Source organism: Gobio gobio, assembly GCF_949357685.1.
Source record: "Gobio gobio genome assembly, chromosome: 25".
In the NCBI taxonomy this organism is placed as follows: Eukaryota; Metazoa; Chordata; class Actinopteri; order Cypriniformes; family Gobionidae; genus Gobio; species Gobio gobio.
In genome coordinates this window covers 26794577-26816757 of record NC_137121.1, presented here as the reverse complement: position 1 = coordinate 26816757, position 22181 = coordinate 26794577, and the positions used below count along the sequence as shown (strand labels likewise).

The window sequence follows — 22181 nt, the reverse complement described above, 5'->3', positions numbered from 1 at the left end:
AATCAGGCATAACATTATGACCGGTGAAGTGAATAACACTGATGATCTCTTCTTCACCTGTTAGTGGGTGGGATATATTAGGCAGCAAGTGAACATTTTGTCCTCAAAGTTGATGTTTTAGAAGCAGGAAAAATGGGCAAGCGTAAGGATTTGAGCGAGTTTGACAAGGGCCAAATTGTGATGGCTAGACGACTGGGTCAGAGCATCTCCAAAACTGCAGTTCTTGTGGGGTGTTCCCGGTCTGCAGTGGTCAGTCTCTATCAAAAGTGCTCCAAGGAAGGACCAGTGGAGAACCAGTGACAGGGTCATGGGCGGGTCTAAGGCTCATTGAGACCCGTCAGGGTGTCCATGCTGACCCCTGTCCACCACCCAAAGCACCAATAGTGGCACGTGAGCATCAGAACTGGACCACAGAGCAATGGAAGAAGGTGGCCTGGTCTGATGAATCACATGTTCTTTTACATCACGTGGATGGCCGGGTGCATGTGTGTGGCTAACCTGGGGAACACATGGCACCAGGTGCACTATGGGAAGAAGGTGTGGCGGCGGAGGCAGTGATGCTTTGGGCAATGTTTTGCTGGGAAACCTTGGGTCCTCCATCCATGTGGATGTAACTTTGATATGCACCACCTACCTAAGCATTGTTGCAGACCATGTACACCCTTTCATGGAAACAGTGTTCCCTGGTGGCTGTGGCCTCTTTAACTCTTTCACACTTCCACAAAGCACAAATGCTTCAGGAATGGTTTGAGGAGCACAACGAGTTTGAGGTGTTGACTTGGCCTCCAAATTCCCCAGATCTCAATCCAATCGAGCATCTGTGGGATGTGCTGAACAAACAAGTCTAATCCATGGAGGACCCAACCTCACAACTTACAGGACTTAAAGGATCTGCTGCTAACATATTGGTGCCAGATACCACAGCACACCTTCAGGGGTCTAGAGGAGTCCATGCCTCAATGGCTCAGGGCTGTTTTGGCAGCAAAAGGGGGACCAACACAATATTAGGGATATATATAATCGGTGTTAATAATAATAATAAAAAACATAAATGATACTCATAATGCACATTCTTTGAGTTTTCTGAACGTGTAAAAACAAACTTCCCAGGAAGACTTGAATGCACCATATGGTACTAACACTATGATATTGCCTGAACAAAAGTGGTCTAACTGCACAGTGTTGCCCTGAGGCAACAAACAAAAAAACACAGTTTTAGTATATAAATAAAAACAAAATAAATATTTAAACAATCAAACATACTTTTTTACATGCTGATGCACATGCATATATTTTTTTTAATAAATGTATTTCAATTTAAACATGTTAAAAAGTGATATTTATCCAACCAATTGATGGCACTGTGTCCCATGTGGCTTTGCTTCATGAAAGGACTGCTCCACCCCCAAACAGAAAGTCACACCCACTTCAGCCCATCATTTCATTGAACAGACATGTCAGGTGATATTATGTATTTAAAAAAAATATTTAAAAAAGTTAAAGGGGCGGTGTGAGGTCCAAAAAGGTGGTTTGTTGCCTGAGGGCAACACTATGCCACAGAGGGTTAAAACAAGAGCCAGAGAAAATGCTTTACATTGTATTGCCATTTTTATATAGAAACAATACAGAAACAAACTATCTGTGAAATGAGACACTAGTAAAACTTCCGCTGATATTCCGTATCATAGCAAGAAAAGCATCTCAACTGAAAAAGCGCTCACAGCAAGGCGTTTTCAGCTGGCTAAAAACAGTTTGGTGGACACGCGTGGCCATAGTGCACAATTTTCTTCTTCTTTTTTATCTCAGTTTAATACAGATACAACTATAAACATTCATAATTTCCGAAATTCTGTTTGGTGCCACTTGTAGTACAAAAATCACACCCTCTTTCTTTAGCAAACCATAAAACCCCCAGACTGGCATCCATTAAATTGTGTAATCCACATTTAAAGACGTTTAATCCGAAATGCCGTTTTCCCAGAAGCCTCGAGCATGCATTATGCCCAATTTGCCGCTTCAGTAACGACGTCTGTCCCTAACCCAATAAGGCCATCCAAATGGACACATGCAAAGCAGCTGAACAAACAGACGATACATTACAGTACAGTTCAATGAAGCTGACAGCATTGAGCGCTGATGTCATTTAATGCAACCGCGTAATATACACAATGAAAAACTAGTTCTCCGCTGATGAATCAAAACTTGGACTATAGGAACGGGGGCAGTCATTTTTCCACAGCCTCTGACATTTGCCAGAATTCCCTTCACTTTTTTGGCTTTTCCACTGACTGGCCTGTGTAGTTTCTCGATTTTAAGTGTGGATGTATCAGGTTTTAACCCAAACCGAAGTCATGGCCCATTAGGGCATATTAACAACATCGCACCTTCCAATCCTGTGATAATCCCAGGCAACTTTATACGACAAACACACTTAGCATAGCCCCCAATAACCCTCCCGCACAAGCTAGCAGCCTGCGTCTGTTACTCAAACTCGAGCGGGCCGCAATTGCACCCCAGTTGCCAATAGATGTGCATGTGCCCCATATGTCAGCCTGCAGACGTGCACACCAGAGAGTTCCCACCGCACAGCTTGTATTTTTAGTTTTGGGCTGAGGGAATTGAGTATTGCTAAAAATTAATGTGCATGTCTATACAGCACACAGTTTCAGCAAATGTGTTTGTTTACCCATTGTAAATCTGCTTAGCATATCGTATAACTTGTTGAAATGGGCCCAGCTCTGTGTCAACATGAGCCACAATTTGATGCAGAGCGCGCTAAGTGACCCTTTTACACACTTCTAGAATAAGCATAGCTGCTACGAACCCTAACATTTACTGTGTGAGGCCATAAAACTCAAAATCGAGAAACATCAGCATCCCATTTGACTTCCGTAATCGGACAGATTTCTGAGTAAAACAGGGTTTGATTTTTTTCCATCTGGAATTTTCTTTGGGGTAAAAAGCAAAATGAAGCCATTGTTTGGAGTGGAGGTGTTGAAAATAGGGGCAAGAGGTCAACATTTTCCTGGTTAACACAGTCCCGTTAGCTTTTGCTGGTAGATGTTATAACTACCACTTCTTTTAACCCTGTCATTTAACGTGCATTGCAAATAGTAATTAGGCTTGTAACCAAATTGTTTTAAATTGAACAAAACATCACGTTTCAGAAATAACAAATTAATAATTATGATACAAATGATACAACTACTATAAGTATATCTAACCTTACTCGGATTCATACAGTACACTTACATTAAGCGATATGAACTATATAGCAAATCTCAAGTTCAAGTGTGCTCTAGTTTATGCTCTAGTTTCATGGTTTCATTAGTTTTTGGGTTCTCAACTTAAACTCGCCTTCAATGGACTTGGTTACAGATATGTTGCTTTTTTAAGTGCTCTTTTACCCCTGTCTGGTGCCTTTCACTGTGGAAGAACATATATTGAAGTAAAGGCCACAGTATCTGCTCTCTGTCTTGCTTAAGACACTGTAAAATATGAAATGTGAAGAAAGTTTTAAAAAATGTTACGTCCCCGTTTGCTTCTCAGATGGGTGTAAAGATGAAGAAAACCTAAAAAAAAGAATAACATGGTCATCTAACCTTGAACTCTTTTACATAACTACTTAAAGACAACATCAGTAGTGATGCACCGATCATGATTTTACATGGCCGATTCCGATACCGATTTTTTTCAATAAAACTGGCCGATTCCGATACCGATTTCCGTTTTTTTTTTTTTTTACACAATAAAAGAACGAAAGTATACATGAACAAGATGTTTATTTGGTATTTAACAGGCTAAATTGGCTTTTGGCTAATGAAAACAAGTCTGCAATCTGAAATGAACGGAAAATTGAATTGGAAAATAAAAGGCTGAAAGGTGAAATTAAAGGCAACAACTGCATATTCTGCAATCCAAATGTTACTTAAATCAGCATTTGTTTTTAAATTCAGTGTAAAGAAAAAAAGTCTTTACCAGTGAAATTAAAGAAAACCAAAGTATATAATTGTTCCAAAATGTTAAATCAAATAATGTTTAGTGCAACGAAAAAAAACGAAGATGCTACAGCAGGTGCTTTTTAAATCAAATGAAGTCAATGTCATTTTAAGGTAAAATAAAAATGATCATCCTATACAGAACTGATAGTATTTAATTTCAAAAGTGCATGCATGTTCTTCTTTAGGCTACAAAAATAAGTATTTCAGCTTTGTCACAAGTTAGTCTGTTTCGTTCTCATCCGATCCAACACGTGAGAAGCTGAGCAGAACAAACGCTCACCATCTGCGCTTGTGCAGGCGCGGAGAGGTAAGCTCGCGCAACGCTCGTGCAGGAAAGCGGCTCTTCATTCCCTTCAGCATATCTCATCTCCTCCCTCAGTTCTCCAGTTTACGTTTGTAACACAGTGACATGTGACATGTTCGTGTTCGTGAATGATTGCAATATAGGCGCGTATGTGCACGCGGGTGCACTTCCGGAAAAATCGGCAGAAAAATACAAAGAAAACCAAGCAAAAACCGTCCGGTTCCGGTTTTTGGCCGGTCAACCGGTGCATCCCTAAACATCAGAACACTGGAAATCAGCCTAGATCACTGTACTTGATTAGCATGATGCAAATAAATTGGGTAAGTTCACCCAAAAATGAAAATTCTGTCATTAATTACTCGCCATCATGTTGTTCCAAACCCGTAAAACCTGTTCATCTTCGGAAAACAAATTAATATATTTTTGATGAAATCCGAGAGCTCTCTGACCCCTCCATAGACAGCATTGTAATTACCACTTTCAAGGCTGAGAAAGACATCGTTAAAATCGTCCATGTGACTTCAGTGGTTCAACCTTAATTTTATGAAGCGACGAGAATACTTTTTGTGCGCAAAAAACAAACTAAAGTAACAACTTTATTTAACAATTTCTTCTCTTCCAGTCTCCTATGCAGTTCATGTTGTAAATACAGTGCAGCGCTTCCGAGTTCTACGTCAGAACGGCGGCTTAATATGGGCAGCTCCTGTCGTGATGCTCACGTGAACAGCATCGATCAGCCAATGAGAGCTCTCGGATTTCATCAAAAATATCTTAATTTGTGTTCCAAAGATGAACGAAGATCTTACGTGTTTGAAACAAGCCTGTAGTGCTCCTCACAGAAACTGAAGCTTCCGCGCCTCGATCGCCCCCCGGTGGTTGGTCCCAGTATAGCTCATAAACTACATAATCGCTACTGCGCAGACTCGGTCCCAAGATGTCAGCGCCGTGTGTGGCTTACGAAAGCTTCAACTATGGTAAGCGGAAGTCAATGAAGTCGCGTCGTCCATATTTTTTTACGGTCTATGGTTTGAAAGGACATGAGGGTGGTTTATTAATGGCAAATATTTCATTTTTGAGTGAACTAACCCTTTAAACTACACACTATGTACTCAGATGTTTAATGCATGACATTTAGAAAGCTAGTCTGAGTCTAATAGCCAGCCCATCTCCGCTAAAGCAGCTACAGTTGAGTTTCATGAAGTGTCAACACAGCACACAAATATTGTGCAGAATTATTTAGAAAAATATTCAGACTGAACACTTGAAATGAAATATTTAGTCACATTTCTTTAAACTCAGTTCATTGCAGTGCATTCTGGGATTGCTATCTCCACAAAAGATAAATGAGATGTTGCCTTAAATTTGACAATAAGAGGCGTCTCAAAAGGCAGCATAATGTTGCTACCTAGCTTTTGGAAAGCTCTTCGGTTCAGCAGTGTACTTATGGTGCCTTTAAATGCTGTCTAGATAGACAGCTCACTAGGGTTTTGAGACAGAGCTAATATCTCTTATGTAAATGTCTAGACCTCTGGACAGTAATAGAGGAACCACGAGTTGAGAAAAGATTAAAATATCAGATCATATCCATCAATGTGTCAACTAGTAAGGTAATAAACGACTTCAAAATACCCATCAATAGGGCAAATGCATTATAAACAGATGTACATACACATTACCCAGCAGGAACAGAAGTTTAAGCGATACATCAAGTCACCACTGGGATGTTCAAGAGCTGTTTCCACACAGGAATCAGATGAAATAAGCATCCACAGAAGCTGGGTGAATGTCATTTGGGGGAACGGGTTAGGACGAGTGCAGCAGTCCACAATCAACTAGCAAAAATCCTCAATGTCCGTCGCTGTGGCTGACCACTAAGGAGTCTTTTCTTTCTTCTGGAAACATAAACAATAAAGCTTTAAAGCCTAAATGGTTTTACCAGCTCTGCTACCGACTACGCCAAGCCTGGGGGTGTTTTCCTGCCTGCACCGTCGACACAAACCAAACAATGTTAAACTCAAAGAGCTTGCCTAAATGGACTGTGACTTGCAGATTTAACTCCCATCTGGGATTCAAACGATAATGCAACAATATGCATAACTTACATGGACCTTGATTTTCAAATTCTGGGAGGTGAATCTTCATGCAGTTCAAAAATGGTTAAAGGCGTAGTGGCTTACCTACAGCAGGACATCTGGATATATGGGGCAGGAATAAAAGTCAAATTTGGAGAGAAAAAATATTTTGCTACTTTAAAACGAACAGAACACTATTCCAACAATGTAAAATACTTTGACATACACTATACACTATATTGCCAAAAGTTTTGGGACGCCTGCCTTTACATGCACATGCACTTTAATAACATCCCATTCTTAATCCGTAGGGTTTAATATAGACCCTTTGCAGCTAAAACAGCTTCAGCTCTTCTGGGAAGGCTTTCCACAAGGTTTAGGAGTGTGTTTATGGGAGTTTTTGACCATTCTTCTAGAAGTGCATTTGTGAGGTCAGGCACTGATGTTGAACGAGAAGGCCTGACTCGCAGTCTCCGCTCTAATTCATCCCAAAGGTGCTCTATCAGGTTGAGGTCAGGACTCTGTGCAGGCCAGTCAAGTTCCTCCACACCAAACTCACTCATCCATGTCTTTATGGACCTTGCTTTGTGCACTGGTGCGCAGTCATGTTGGAACAGGAAGGGGCATCCCCAAACTGTTCCCACAAAGTTGGGAGCATGAAATTGTCCAAAATGTCTTGGTATGCTGAAGCATTAAGAGTTCCTTTCACTGGAACTAAGGGGCCAAGCCCAACCCCTGAAAAACAACCCCACACCATAATCCCCCCTCCACCAAAGTTTACACTTGGCACAATGCAGACAGGCAAGCATGCGCATGCGCTGACCCCCTTCTAAACCAAAAGTAAATTGTGCATGGCCGCACTGTCATTCACGGTGCGTGTCCACTCGCGTGTCTTCAGTTCATGTCTATGCAAACTTAACTTCCATAGGAACTCATTGAAAACACTCACTTTGCTCTGCACCGTTATGAATGCACGAGCGGTCCTGCACATTTTACTTTCGGTTTGGAATTAGTGATTTTAAAGCCCCCACCTGTGATACCGGTATTACATGTCTGGTCACACGTCAATTGGCTTTATGCACAGCTGCACTACTTCCTGAACTTCAGCCAGCTCCTTTGTTTCCTGTCTGCCATTATTGGACAAACTGATTAATCCAGGTGTGTCTGATTATTGTTGTTGTGACTACAGAGGTCAAACACACCTGGATTAATCAGTTTGTCCAATAATGGCAGACAGGAAACAAAGGAGCTGGCTGAAGTTCAGGAAGTAGTGCAGCTGTGCATAAAGCCAATTAACCAGTGAGAAAATTTCCTCACCTTCACATCCCTAATTGCTACATACACATTTTATACACACACACACGCCATTTTATTAGGTACACCTTGGTAGTAGCGTGTTAGACCCCCTTTTGCCTTCAGAACTGCCTTAATTCTTTGTGACACAGATTTAAAGAGCTGGAAACACTTCTCTGAAATTTTGGTCCATATTGACATGACAGCATCACGCAGTTGCTGCAGATTTGTCGGCTGCTCATCCATGATGTGAATCTCCCGTTCCAGCACATCCCAAAGCTGGTCTACTGGATTGAGATCTGGTGATTGTGGAGTCAGTATCAGTTTAATGAACTCATTGTCATGTTCAAGAAACTAGTTTTAGATGTGATGTGGCACGTTATCCTGCTGCAAGTAGCCAACAGAAGATGGGTACCCTTTGGTTATAAAGAGATGGACATCAGCAACAATCGACCTATCAGTAAGCAAGCCCCTCCCCTCAAACGCAGATGAGCCATTGGCAGCTGAGTATCAGTTGTCTGGGACCGGAACTCGGACATCTTTAGGTTTAAGTGTCATAGAGAAACATTGGAAGATCCGAAAAGCTCTCATCGTTTTGATTGTGTTATTGCTATACAAAAAAATGGTAAAACAATGTGCCTGTAACTTGTAACACTGTAACACTTGTAACACTGATTCCAGGTATCTTGGTTGTCATACTTCCATTAAGTTACAATTAAAGTTAGTGAGTCCATGCTAATGTACAAACCTAAAGAGCTAACTGTTCTCACGTCATGTACAGGGTAGGTCAAAAACACATAAACGAAGGTCTACATTTCAGTGCCTCTTCATATTAAACCGGTTAAATGTAAATTAATAAAATTTTACCCTGCGGTACATGAACAGTGTTGTCATCGTGACAACTGTAACATGAGGCTTGCATTGTGATCTGTAAACCCTCGCTTCCAAATTAATCTTCTTACCCACCCTATTTATTTTTAAATCTTTTTTATATCCTTCCATGACATTTTTAAGTCCCACTTGAATGCTCCTCGGCGAGTGGTGGTCCTTCTGTGTTCAAAATTTATCAAAAACATCTTGGAAAGTTTTCCCATTGACAGCTGTCAATGTAAGACAGTTAGCAACAACTTAGCGTTTGTTTGTCCGAGTTAGCAACAGTAACTAAGGGGGCGGGGCTTACCAATAGGTAAATTCTTAGGTAGGCTGTGGCATTTAAATTAAGCTCAACTGGTATTAAGGGTCCCAAAGTGTATGAAAATATCCAACACACCATAACACCACCAGCAGCCTGAAACGTTTAACACAAGGTAGAAAGGATCCATGCTTTTATGTTGTTTATGTCAAATTCTGTCCCTACCATCTGAATATCGCAGCAGAAATTGAGACTCATCAGACCAGGCAACGTCTTTTTTAAATCTTCTATTGATTTAATAATAATAATAATTCATTTTATTTAAGGCGCCTTTCAGAACACTCAAGGTCACCACACATCAAAGTAGCAACAATAAAAATAAATAAAAAAATACAATAAAAAATGAACAGTAAAGAGCAATACCAATAAACCATAAAGAAATCAACATTTACAAACATGACCATCACAAACACAAAGTGCTAAAAGTGAGTGCACACAGTAATCACGAAGGAAAAGCTAGTCTAAATAAATGGGTTTTAAGTCTGGTTTTAAATTGAGGTAATGAATCAGAATTGCGGATGCTGACTGGGAGAGAGTTCCAGAGGCGAGGAGAAGCACGGCTAAAAGCCCGATGACCCATAGTGGTTAAACGAGCCGGGGGTGCATGGAGAAGACCCAATGAGGAAGAGCGAAGAGTTCGAGAAGGGGTGTAGGGCTGTAAGAGAGCTGAAAGGTAGGATGGAGCAAGGTTATGAAGAGATTTGTAAGTGAGGAGAAGAATTTTAAATTCAATCCGGGATTTGATAGGAAGCCAGTGAAGCTGCTGAAGTGATGGAGTAATATGTTGAACTGATGGAGTCCGGGTTATTATTCGTGCAGCAGAATTTTGAATAAGTTGAAGTTTATGAAAAGATTTGTGTGGTAAACCAGATAAAAGTGAATTACAGTAATCAATGCGAGAGGTGATAAGCGAATGAACATGAATAGCAGAACTACGCGGAGAGAGAATTGGACGGAGGCGAGAAACATTACGGAGATGAAAATAACAAGACCTGGTTATGTTGTTAATGTGTGCTTCAAATGAAAGGGTGCTGTCAAAGATGACTCCCAAGTTCCTAACCTGACGGGAAGGAAAAACGGAGGAACCGTCAATGGATAAAGCAAAATTGCCGGACCTGGACAGAATAGAATTAGTGCCTATGAGGAGTACTTCAGTTTTACTGCCATTCAGTTTGAGAAATTTAAATTTAAAGCTGTTCTTAGCTGATAGGAGTATCACCGATGTGTCTTCTGCTGCTGAAGCTCGTCTGCTTCAAGGTTGGACATGTTGTGCATTCAAAGACGTTATTCTGCAGAATTCAGTGCTTATTTGAGTTACTGTTGCCTTTCTATCAGCTGAACCACTCTGGCCATTCTCCTCTGACTTCTGGCATAAACAAGGCATTTTCACCCACAGAACTGCCGCTCACTGGATATTTTATCTTATTCCATCATGGATATTTTATCTTCTATCATATCTTTGACCATAATCTGTAAACCCTAGAGATGGTTGCGCGTGAAAATCTCAGTAGATCAGCAGTTTCTGAAATACTGGGTGAATCAAAACTAGCAATTTGACAAAAAAAAAATTAATAATCTAGTAAGTAATCCAATTATTCATGAGACGAAAAAGGCAAGTCTTGCTAAATTTGGTACTCATTGTTTTTAACATCACTCGATGTTAAAGAAAATTAAATGTGATTTCATTGTTGGAAAGGAAGCATTGCATTTCCCTGCGAGAGGAACCTGAGGTTTGAAAAGTATCGGAAACATGTATTTATATCGGAATGCATCAGCATTATGTCCATCCCTGGAGTCGATTCTGATAGAATCTAATGCGATTTGCTTCATATGGCTTTACTTTTCCTGTAAGCTCTTACCGAAACACAATATCTGGCAACTGCTCCCGAAAACAAGGGGACTTATATCCCTTGATTTTTCAGGACTCCGGCTCAAAGGACAGGCCGAATCTGTGCGAATCCTCGCCTGTTGAGCGCATGAGGGGAATGTAGCACTTTGGTGCGAGCTCTGATACCTGATTGCTCTGGCAGGGATCATGTGGATCTGCAAAATGGACGCAATCCCAGTTTCCACACAAATCCTGAGCTTCCAGCCTCAAAAGAGCTCTCAGACAAGGCATGCTCTTCAGTCTTCAGCTTAGGATACATCCTGCACTGCTTACACTCTTAATCTCTTGCTCTTTTACACATTTCTCCACTTCACTGTGTAATTGGTTCTGGTTTAAACCTGGGCTGGCAACCTAAAGATGGCAGATACTGAAATGATCTGGTTGAACTCTCATCCAAAACATCCAAAATACCACCCACACCAATACTCAGTAGCCTACTGCCAGGATCTCTACGTTTTCTTGACTCAGAATCAGGGTTAGGAACTGAAAACTGGTTCTGCAGTCCAAGTCCAACTCCCGTATGATTCATCTTTTGAGGAGGTTCTTTTTTAGTGAATCAAAAACATACAGCTTCAGCCACTGTAGTCAGATTGCAGAACAAATTAATTTTATGAGCCGGTTCTTTTTAGTGAATCAAAAACATACAGTGCATTGATTGTAGTCAGATCCCCAAAGAAGTGCATTTTATGAGTCGATTCTTTTTAGAGTGAATTGAACGCACAGAACACAACCAGTGTAGTCCAACTCTCAAAGGAATTAATATTTTGAGCCCGTTCGTTTTAGTGAATCAGAAACACAGTGCAACCATTGTAGTCAGAATCTTGAACAAATTAATCTTATAAGCAGGTTCTTATTAGTGAATCAAACACATACAGCATAACCAGTGTAGTCCAATTCCCAACAAATAAATATTTTGAGTGGTTTCTTTTTAAGAGAAACAAATATATACAGGCACAAGTAGAGTAGTCCAATCCCCCAACGAATGAATCTTATGAACTGAATCGTTTTAGTGAATCAAACACAACCAGTGTAGTTCAATTCCTGAATGAGTGCATATTTTTAGTGAATTAAAAACATATACCATACAATGTACGCTGTACTTAATGCTCATATGAGTATGGTTACTGACTGGCTGACAATAAGAATAAAGAATCTCCAATGAAAGGTTAAAGAACCAAAATCTTCAAGAGGAGTCAGAACCAGAATCAATAACTTACGATTCCCATCCCTAGCAAATTCTCACTAAAAATATAAGATAATGTATTTTTATGACTAAAATCTATTTTTAATAAATGAATCACATCCCCATTTCACATTTTTTCCCCTGATTTTAGGGGGAAGCATGACAGGGACATTTCTTTGTGAGATTGACTCATCCTGTCCTCATTACAGCTTTGAGCAGTGTTTAACCTGAGGTTCCCCCAGTAAGTTTCTTTAGATAAAAGCTTCTGCTGAAAGACAAATAACTCAAACTAATCCTTTTGCTTTCTTTTCTCCTAGTGCTGAAATCGTTCACATAAGGGGAAATTTGGATGTTCTAACATGCTTACACTTTGTAAAAGAACATTCATTTATTTGTCTTTTCTCTGTGTATTTATGAAAAGACGTACGTTTCTTTTGTGCTGACTCTGGGTAGTCAAAATGTATTTTTGTCTGTTGGTTTATTTTGTCTGAACTAATTTGTTCATCACTCTGTCTCTCTTGAATTTCTCTTTCTCTGTATTTGTCTAACTGGTCGTTCACACAGGACGCATTGGTTTTTTTCTTTCATCACATCTTTCCCAATCGGAAATCAGTATGATGGCAATAACATGGTATATATTACAGGTTCTCTTTTATTTTTCTGTTTATTAATCAGTCACATTTGATGTTTTGTGTCATTGTAATTCTTTACATGTTTTAGCTCAACATGCTTAAACTGTCAAGCTTATGTAGTTACACTGTCCATCATGCTGTCTTGAGCTCTGGTTTTCAAATGGTTTACATAAATATAAATAAATAATATAATTATCATCAACAAATGTATATAGTATTACTAAAAAGATTTTAGTATTAGTTATATGGCAGATGTTTTTATACAGATGTGACCTTGTCGGTTGTCCCAACCCAGGTGAGTGTCGCTAAAAGATTAATGCTCCATCACTTTTTAAAATAATGTACCAACTACACTAAACCCTAAACCTAAATCTTATAGCCCCATTAAACCCACATTAAAGCAAATGTGACATAAAAACGCAATTGATGAAGCAACCATGCCACTTTGGCTTGCAAGTCTTTTGTCGTAACTTGTGTTTCACGGGACTCGTACCCGTGCGACGCATCGCAAGTACAATTCTGTACCATGTGAGTTACCGAGCAAGTCAGAAAATTCAAACATATGGAGCTGGTTATGTGATGCAAACTTCTAAATGTATTCAGTTTACAAATCACGTACTATGGTAAAAAGTGTTTTGGGGTCATAATATCATATGCAGCAAGTCTTTATTAATCGATAATCTGTCCCTGTAATCATAATTTTGTTTAAAAAGAATAAAAAGTTCTTGCCGTTTTACCATGTTCATTTTTGTTTTTCAGTGATTTGTATGTATTGGTAAGTTTTTTGCGTTTCGCAAAAAAGTAGGTAGAGGTACATCACTTCTTGAATGCACAAAAAAAAAAATTATTAGACAGAAAAAAAAGTGTATTTTTACATACCAAGTGCAAATAGCCCAATTTGTTGGCAGAGGCTAATTTACACAAGGGCTGGCCCCTATAGTCAACTAAACGTTGATCAACGAAAAGAGGCTTAGTCGACCAAGATTTTATTAGGCAGTTAAAACTCACACAGTCCATGAGGAACAGATCATTAACGGGGATCCTTGTGGTCAGTATGTCAGTATGTCAGTATGTCAGTCAGGAAATCCAAAAGTTTGTCTATCATACATCAACCTCAAATATGGCTTATCATTCGAAACATGCAAATAGAAACTTTTAGCAAGTAGCTATGGCTGCTTGCTCTAACAGTAACCTAGATAAATGTGCGCTATTATTAGGCGCATATCCAAGTGTTTGTGTGACGTGCGGAAGCTAAAGTATAGCGCTTACTGCATGACATGGATGCGCCGGCGCGATCACTTGCATTTTTTCAACTCATATAGATTAGATAGATAGATAAGATATGGTCATAGATAAGAGTAATACATCATTCCAAACTGTAAATTGTGGACACTCACAATAGCACCTGAGCATTGTGCTTTTGTAAAATAAAGAAAACAAACAGGATTCCCTGAACTGCTGTGCGCCACATAATTGAACCGAAATTCAGCGTATAGGCCACATAAATATGCAAAAAATATAAATATAGAAAGCTTGGAATGTCTACTTTTAAACAAACCAACTCTAATCGAAAACAAATACTCTCTGATTATATAATCCGTATGAAAGCGGACTACTGTCGAGATGACATCTTTGCAGCCGACATGACTCAGACAACACTAGATTATTAATAAATAATAAAAATGTCTCCTTGCTATTTCCGACATTCATTATCATGACATTTGCCAGTGCTTTGCAGCAAGCTTTATATGCGCGCTTGAATGCGGAATAGGCATATTCTGCCACCCTAGTAGCCTATATATTTAAGTAATTAACCTAATAAACGTGTGATTAGTAGACTAACTGCTTAAATGAACGACTACTAGTCCACAAGAAACACAGGATAACAGGAGCAGTGGTGTGGAGAGTAAGGGGTGGCGTTAGCTGTTCATGCGGGTTTGAATCAGCCTTTTCCCAAACTCTTTTTTCTCCTTTTTCCCATCACATATCAGCTCGGGGTGGTGTTTATTTTAAATAAAATTTAAGGAAATATTAGTGGAAATTGTCACAGATGTTACAGAAATAAAGTAACAGGTATTTAATAGTGTGAATAAAGTCTTTAACGAGTAGGGTTAGGGGTAGGTGCAGGGCTTTAGGGACAAAGGCAAGTAATGTCCAAATAAGGAAGCATCCATTTATGATATAAATAAATATAATCAAATACTCTAAATATGTTATTATTGCATCCTGTTTTATAATATACAACAAAACACTGAGGTGCAAATAGTATCTGCTACAAAGTTGGTCACACTACAAGTTGGTTATTTTAACACATTCTGTTGACTATAAGTAACGTTGCACCTACATGTTTACTAACTCTCATTAGAGTATTAATAATAATAATTTGTTACATTTATATAGCGCTTTTCTAGGCACTCAAAGCGCTTTACATATAGAAGGGGGAATCTCCTCAACCACCACCAATGTGCAGCATCCACCTGGATGATGCGACGGCAGCCATATTGCGCCAGAACGCCCACCACACACCAGCTGATTGGTGGAGAGGAGACAGAGTGATGAAGCCAATCTGTATATGGGGATGATTAGGAGGCCATGATGGAGAGAGGGTTACACCCCTACTCTTTGTCGAAGGACATCCTGGGATTTTTAATGACCACAGAGAGTCATTAAAAATAGAATAGAGTAACTAATAGAGTATTAGTAGAACAGTAGGGTTAGAATAAGTTGTTACTTATAGTCAGTAGAATGTCTGTTGGGAGACAATCACAATAACATTAAGCAGACAGTCTACTAATACTCTAATGAGAGTTAGTTGACATGTAGTTGCAAAGTTACTTATAGACAACAGAAAGCTCAAAAGGGACCATCAAAAAAGTGTGGGACACCACTACTACACCATTACACGTCATCATACATCATTATAAAATAAATTGTTATTTTATCCCACATGGACATTTATCTCTTTTCTTTTCTCAAATCTTCACTCGCGTCGCACCCATTTCGCAGGGAATTATAAACGTTTCTTCCTTTCGTTTGTTTATAATTAAGTCTATTATACCCATTCACGTCCTTTACTGTGGGAAAGTAGAAAAACATTGTGGGACGAATAGGCTACCTTTTTACTTAATTTTATTTAACACAGTTTGTGCTTGTTATTAGACTTGGTAAGGCGCGTCAAGTTTATTTGAATAGCGCATTTCACACACAGAGGCCATTTTACTTTCGTTTTCTCTGGCAGTGAATAATCAAACATAGCTTTACCTTGTGGAAGATAAAATATGCTCTTCAGAACTTTTACAACAAGTGTTGCTTTGCAAGATCATGAGAAAACATGAAGACGAAGATATTTGAGAAGGTGTCTATCCAGCTCGTGTTTCATCTCGCGCAGAGCGGAGGGGACGCATCATTGAGGGGAAATTAACAATTTTTCTTTTTTAATAATATTTAATTTTCTTATATTCTTTAGGTTACCATTATTTACTGATACTTGTTTAAATATTTAACAGGCTGTGGTGTGTTGTTTCACTGACGGAAGCGCTGAAAGAAACACGCATGCTTGAAATGGATGTTTGAGCCTCGTTTATTATTTCAAAATGTAGGCTATATCTGGCATAGACTACAGTATATAAAATAGAATATGCATTAGTTATATTCTCAATTTAATTTTCAGGGCAATCCCTGCAAAGTTTTTAACTATAGAAAAGGATTTAGTGTGCTTCGCACTCACAACAAGACTCGCAATGGGGGTCGTGGCATCACGATGGTGGTGCTCCATCGTTATGTCAGTCAGCCATCACGATGGACGATGATATCGTCCATCGGCACAACCCTACATCAATATATGCAGATCTTCGTTTCTGCATACAACGGAGGAAATCCTGGTGCTGTTTTGAATGTTTTGAACATTTTATGAGCTCTTCGTGAGTTCTCAGCTGCTAAATATAAAACCATATGTACACGCATAAAATGATCGCATTTAATCCAGCACACAGTGGCCCTGTCCCAAATGGCACCCTTCATATGCACTTTCGGTCTTGTGGACTTACAATGGCGGCTGCGTGCGCGTGTCCGTTAAGTCCACGAAATATACGTCATAAAAGCCGACCAATCAGGTTGTGACCGTATCCCTTTGCCTTTGGTTCGGTAACTTTAGGTTCGCTGTTAAAAATGCCAGTGTGAACACTAAGCGGACCAGGACTGTATGTTTTGTTTTTGTTTTTTGGTCCGGACCAAACAAACCAAACTACAAGTGTGAATGCACCCTTAGATGTGGAAGTAAAATTCTCTCACAAAAACAACTCCAAAAGCCTTAGTAGCGTATTTATAAGTATATTATTATTAAATAAAATCTAGTTCCTACACTATTTTTCTATAGGTCTCTAACCTGCAATATGCCCTTTAAACTACACATCCTTTAACTTGGGCAACTCCTCACTAAACCATGAGCTCTCCGTGACCCCAGCGTCACACTGCCGCCAAAACAAAAACGGAGAAGTTGTTCTCCTTGTGCGACCCAGACCATAACCGCCAACATTACGCCATTGTGGCCTCTGTGCGTCGAGGTTTAACTGGACTAAGAGGAGAGTAAATTGATTGGGACTGACTGGCTCATAAGCTTATAGCAGCTTACAGCCAAATCTTTACATCATCAGCACTGAGGCTTTACTGAAGATGACGCCAACCGCTCTGGAACACATTTGCCAATCAGCATTACAAGCAACCGAGGGGCTCAGGAAATTAGCCCAAACTTATATAGGCAGAGTGGAAAAGCATGCGAGAGGTTGAAAGTCGATGGTCTTAAAGGACATGTAGGAATGATCAGAATGCAACTACTGCTTCCAATTCATTTCTGTTAACTAATGTCTTCCACCTAATTGTGCAGCTTTTTCATGATTCAATATCAAACAGCTCAAAAATCACCACAAACAAGCCAAAAGAATAAAAGCCCTCAAACTGAAGGCTAAAACCACACAAAGATATACAAATGGCGTAAAATTGTAGAGGCTTTAAATTGAATTAAAAATATGATACCAGAGCTCTGTTCTAGAATCACAGAATAACGTCCTGCACATTTAAGTGACACTGAGTGGTTTATAAATCTAACCCACAGCGCTAACTTACTGTAGATTAGCTGTAGCCCAACAGATTTAGTCTCTCTACAGAAATTTCGAAAGATGAACAGACACTTGGAGAAAAGGCGAAAAAACATAGCACCCAGAGGGAAACTTGTTTTGGGAGGGGTGAGAAGAAAAAAAGCCTACCTACTGGTCTTTAATTTGGGAATCCCACACCAGGAAAATCCAGAAGCCTGGAGAAAAACAGAAGAAAAAAAGGTCAGTGATGCATTAATTACTATTACTTCACTCTGTATACATTGCCAACATTTTGACGTTTAGTTGTTTAGACGTATTAAGACTTCATTAGTCATTAGCATGTGTTTTTTATCAGTCAGGTTATTAGACATTAGCCTTTTCTCAACAAATGACAACAACGCAGGATTTTTGCCTTTATTTTGACAGCTTCTGAACATTATCAAGCCTTCAAAATGGACAATAATTTAAATAAACTAAATCATTTGATAATGAGTGTCATTAATATCAAATTGAAAACATTCTTGCACCCCCCTTTCTCTGCTTACTGAATCAAACTATCATGATGAATGAACAACATGTCCTTCTTTGTACAGTCACCATTGGTCTGGTTCAAAAACAACAGGCCGTGTTCGTTGAGGTGATTCATGACCCAGTATATTTAGTACATTCCCAAACAGGATGCGTCATTCAGACTCAAAACACAGGCTTGTTTGGCATGGGGTGTATTTGCTCAGCATGTCCAACTAATGAAACATTCCTTTCCCATTCACTTACAAGATTCATTCAATTACAACATCAGCTCACCTGCAAGTTCCATTCACTTAGAAGATCTTTTCTAGAAGATCTTTACAAGATCTGTTCCCCTAATGCCAAGTTCAGACTGCACGATTTTCAAACTTGCGGATCACTGCTCTTTTCACACTGCATGAATATCTGGGGTAGCATTCAGTCGCTGCTGTTTTCACACTGCACGATGAATCGGCGACAGGAGGTTTCACACTGCATGACTGTACAATAGGAAGAATCACAGACAACTCTCTCCAGTGCGCAAACTTCGTTTCACAACCAAACACACGTGAGATGTGTCAAGTAAACAACGCAAATTGTCTGTGCGCTGGATTGCAGCGAAAAGGAGAAAAAGAAAAAAGATTATGGTGAAGGAAATGGTTGGGGAGACACAGGGAGCAATGGTTGTGTTCTGCAAAGAGAGTTTGAGAGTTTGAACTTTCTGTGGTTGGTCAAGCAAATGTTTGTGCTTTGTTTCTGTTTGATATAATTGTAAATATATCTATTAAAATACTGATATTCTGGTCTATAACTCCTCCCTCAACCTCCCGCTACCCTGTATCTTGCTCTCTCATTGGCTGTCGGTCATCACCAATGTATTTTTCAGTCAAAACACGTTTCACACAGCAGGAGTTTGAATCAGCGACAGATACAGATATATAGCAAGCCAAATATATCACGGGTGTTGGCGACTCGTCTACGATTCTCTCTGAACGCATCTTTGATCATTCACACTGTGTGATTGTCACACACGTGCACGAGCACCGATTTGCCTATGATTTCGGGCATTTAACTGTGATTGCACAAAACCTGACGGCGAGTCAAAATCGGGCCTAAAATTGGGCAGTGTGAACTCGGCATAAAAGATCCATTCACCTAAAAGATCCGATCACCTAAGAGATCCGTTCACTTACAAGATTCACACACCTAAGAGATCTATTCACTTACAAGATTCATACACCTAAGAGATCCGTTCACTTACAAGATTCATACACCTAAGAGATCTATTCACTTACAAGATTCACACACCTAAGAGATCTATTCACTTACAAGATTCACACACCTAAGAGATCTATTCACTTACAAGATTCATACACCTAAGAGATCTATTCACTTACAAGATTCACACACCTAAGAGATCTATTCACTTACAAGATTCATACACCTAAGAGATCTATTCACTTACAAGATTCACACACCTAAGAGATCTATTCACTTACAAGATTCATACACCTAAGAGATCCGTTCACTTACAAGATTCATACACCTAAGAGATCTATTCACTTACAAGATTCATACACCTAAGAGATCTATTCACTTACAAGATTCACACACCTAAGAGATCTATTCACTTACAAGATTCATACACCTAAGAGATCTATTCACTTACAAGATTCACACACCTAAGAGATCTATTCACTTACAAGATTCACACACCTAAGAGATCTATTCACTTACAAGATTCACACACCTAAGAGATCTATTCACTTACAAGATTCACACACCTAAGAGATCTATTCACTTACAAGATTCATACACCTAAGAGATCTATTCACTTACAAGATTCATACACCTAAGAGATCTATTCACTTACAAGATTCACACACCTAAGAGATCTATTCACTTACAAGATTCACACACCTAAGAGATCTATTCACTTACAAGATTCACACACCTAAGAGATCTATTCACTTACAAGATTCACACACCTAAGAGATCTATTCACTTACAAGATTCATACACCTAAGATTAGGGTTGGGTATCGTTTGGGTTTTTTTCGATTCCGGTGCCAAACCGATACTTTTAAAACGGTTCCGGTGCCTAAACGGTTCCTGAACCGATACTTTTTTTTTTTTTTTAAAGGCCACCAAACGAGGTGGATGACATTAAATGGCTTTTTATTAGGGATGCACGATATATCGGCAACATATCGTTATCGGCCGATAAATGATTATTTTTGATGTTATCGTTATCGGTCCAATAAGAAAATTTGACCGATATAGTCAAGCCGATAGATAATGTATTATTTCCTTCAGCTGAGACGGACGCGCTGTCCACCATGATGGGTTTGAATTGCTCTAAATAGCCTATGTTTGGAATCACTTCGAAAAGGAAAATACAGTTATGTGCAACATGTGCAGCGCAAGTCTTCTATAATCTACATAAAATGATAATGAGAATAGAATAGGCTGTAAAAGAGCGTTGTGTTTCAGCGCGTTTGTTGAGGGAAGAGCGCGCCCACGGAGTTACACCTTCATGACGAGCACAGTCAAGTTCGCTTGTGCATTCACAGCCTTTTGTGCCATTGTAAGTTGTAATATTATATTTATTATTATTCTGTGTATGTAATATCATATAGGATGCGTTTGGTTGAGTTAATAAACGATGCAGTAAAGCACTTCATTGTAACGGTCTTTAGCTTCAGCGCGCGCCCACGGAGTTACACCTTCATGACGAGCACAGTCAAGTTTGCTTGTGCATTCACAGCCTTTTGTGCCATTGTAAGTTGTAATATTATATTTATTATTTTGTGTATATAATCCCATATAGGATGCGTTTGGTTGAGTTAATTAACGATGCAGTAAAGCACTTCATTGTACCGGCGCGCGCATTTCAAACAGAAATGCACAGCATTAATAACTACTGGGACTGTCCTATAGGCTACATAACACTGCAATGAGAATATTTCTGTTATAAAACGTAGTGAATTCTCTGGGTTTAGTTGTTTTTCAGCGCGCTGTTGTGGGAAACGTCAACAACGCATTCTGACCAGCACAGTCAAGTTTGCTTGTGCATTCGCGTCATTTAAAGCATATGTAAGTCGTAATATTACGTTTTTGTAGTATAAACATCTGATTAAAGTCATATAGGATGTGTTTCGTTAAGTCAATAACCCGCAGTGCTTCACTGTACCGGTGATCATCTTCAGCTTCAGCACGCTCTCAAACAGGGGAAGAGCATCCACAGGAGTTATAACCCTTCACCTATGCGTGATTTTGTGCTAATATAAGTTGTAATATTATATTTATTTTGTATAAATATCTGATTGTTCTCATATATGATGCGTTTAGTTGTTAATTAAACTTCTAAGCGCTTCAGTTTATGGTTGTTCGTTCATTCTCTCCAGCTTCAGCGCGCTCTCAAACAGCAACATTATTCCTAATAGACTAGACTAATATTACAGATGTTTACTATTACTGTAATATTAAACATATATTTTTTTCAAAAACACAGAAGCATTATTTTTAATAATTAGCACTTTTATTGTTCTCGTATCATTTCCATCAACAATATGGTTTGATTAAAACCATTTCTTTATCGTCTGTGCGGAGGTTATTTCATGCACTTGCATTCTGATTCTTTATTATGCAGCCTAAGTAATGCTGTTCAATTACTTGTTTGCATTATTTAGGTATATTATTTTTATTTTTTAGACAATATAATTTTTGGTAACATTTTAAAAATAAGGTCTCATTTTATTAATGCATTAACTATCATGAACAAACAGAGAGCAATAACCTTTGTTTCTTTTAGTAATAAAATGTTTGTGTTTTGTAACAGTCCATTCACAGTTCATACCTAATGTTAAAAGACACAACTTTGGGTCTGAATATGTTGAGATTAACATGAACTAAAATTAATAAATCCTGTTGAAGTATTGTTCATTCATTGTTGGTTAACTAATACTAACAAAAATTAAACCTTATTGTAAAGTGTTAAAAAAAAATTTTGGCCAT

At 39.0% G+C, this 22181-nt stretch overlaps 1 protein-coding gene across 2 annotated transcripts in view; it reads right to left on the bottom strand.

Annotated features, from left to right (window-relative positions):
• The window catches only part of znf469 (zinc finger protein 469), a 463873-nt gene that overhangs the window by 304886 nt on the left and 136806 nt on the right, over nt 1–22181 (bottom strand). For both annotated transcript variants that reach the window (XM_079809305.1, XM_079809306.1), the window contains exon 3: nt 17827–17873. The gene's annotated coding sequence lies outside the window, so the exon portion shown is untranslated. The remainder of the gene's footprint in view (nt 1–17826; nt 17874–22181) is intronic.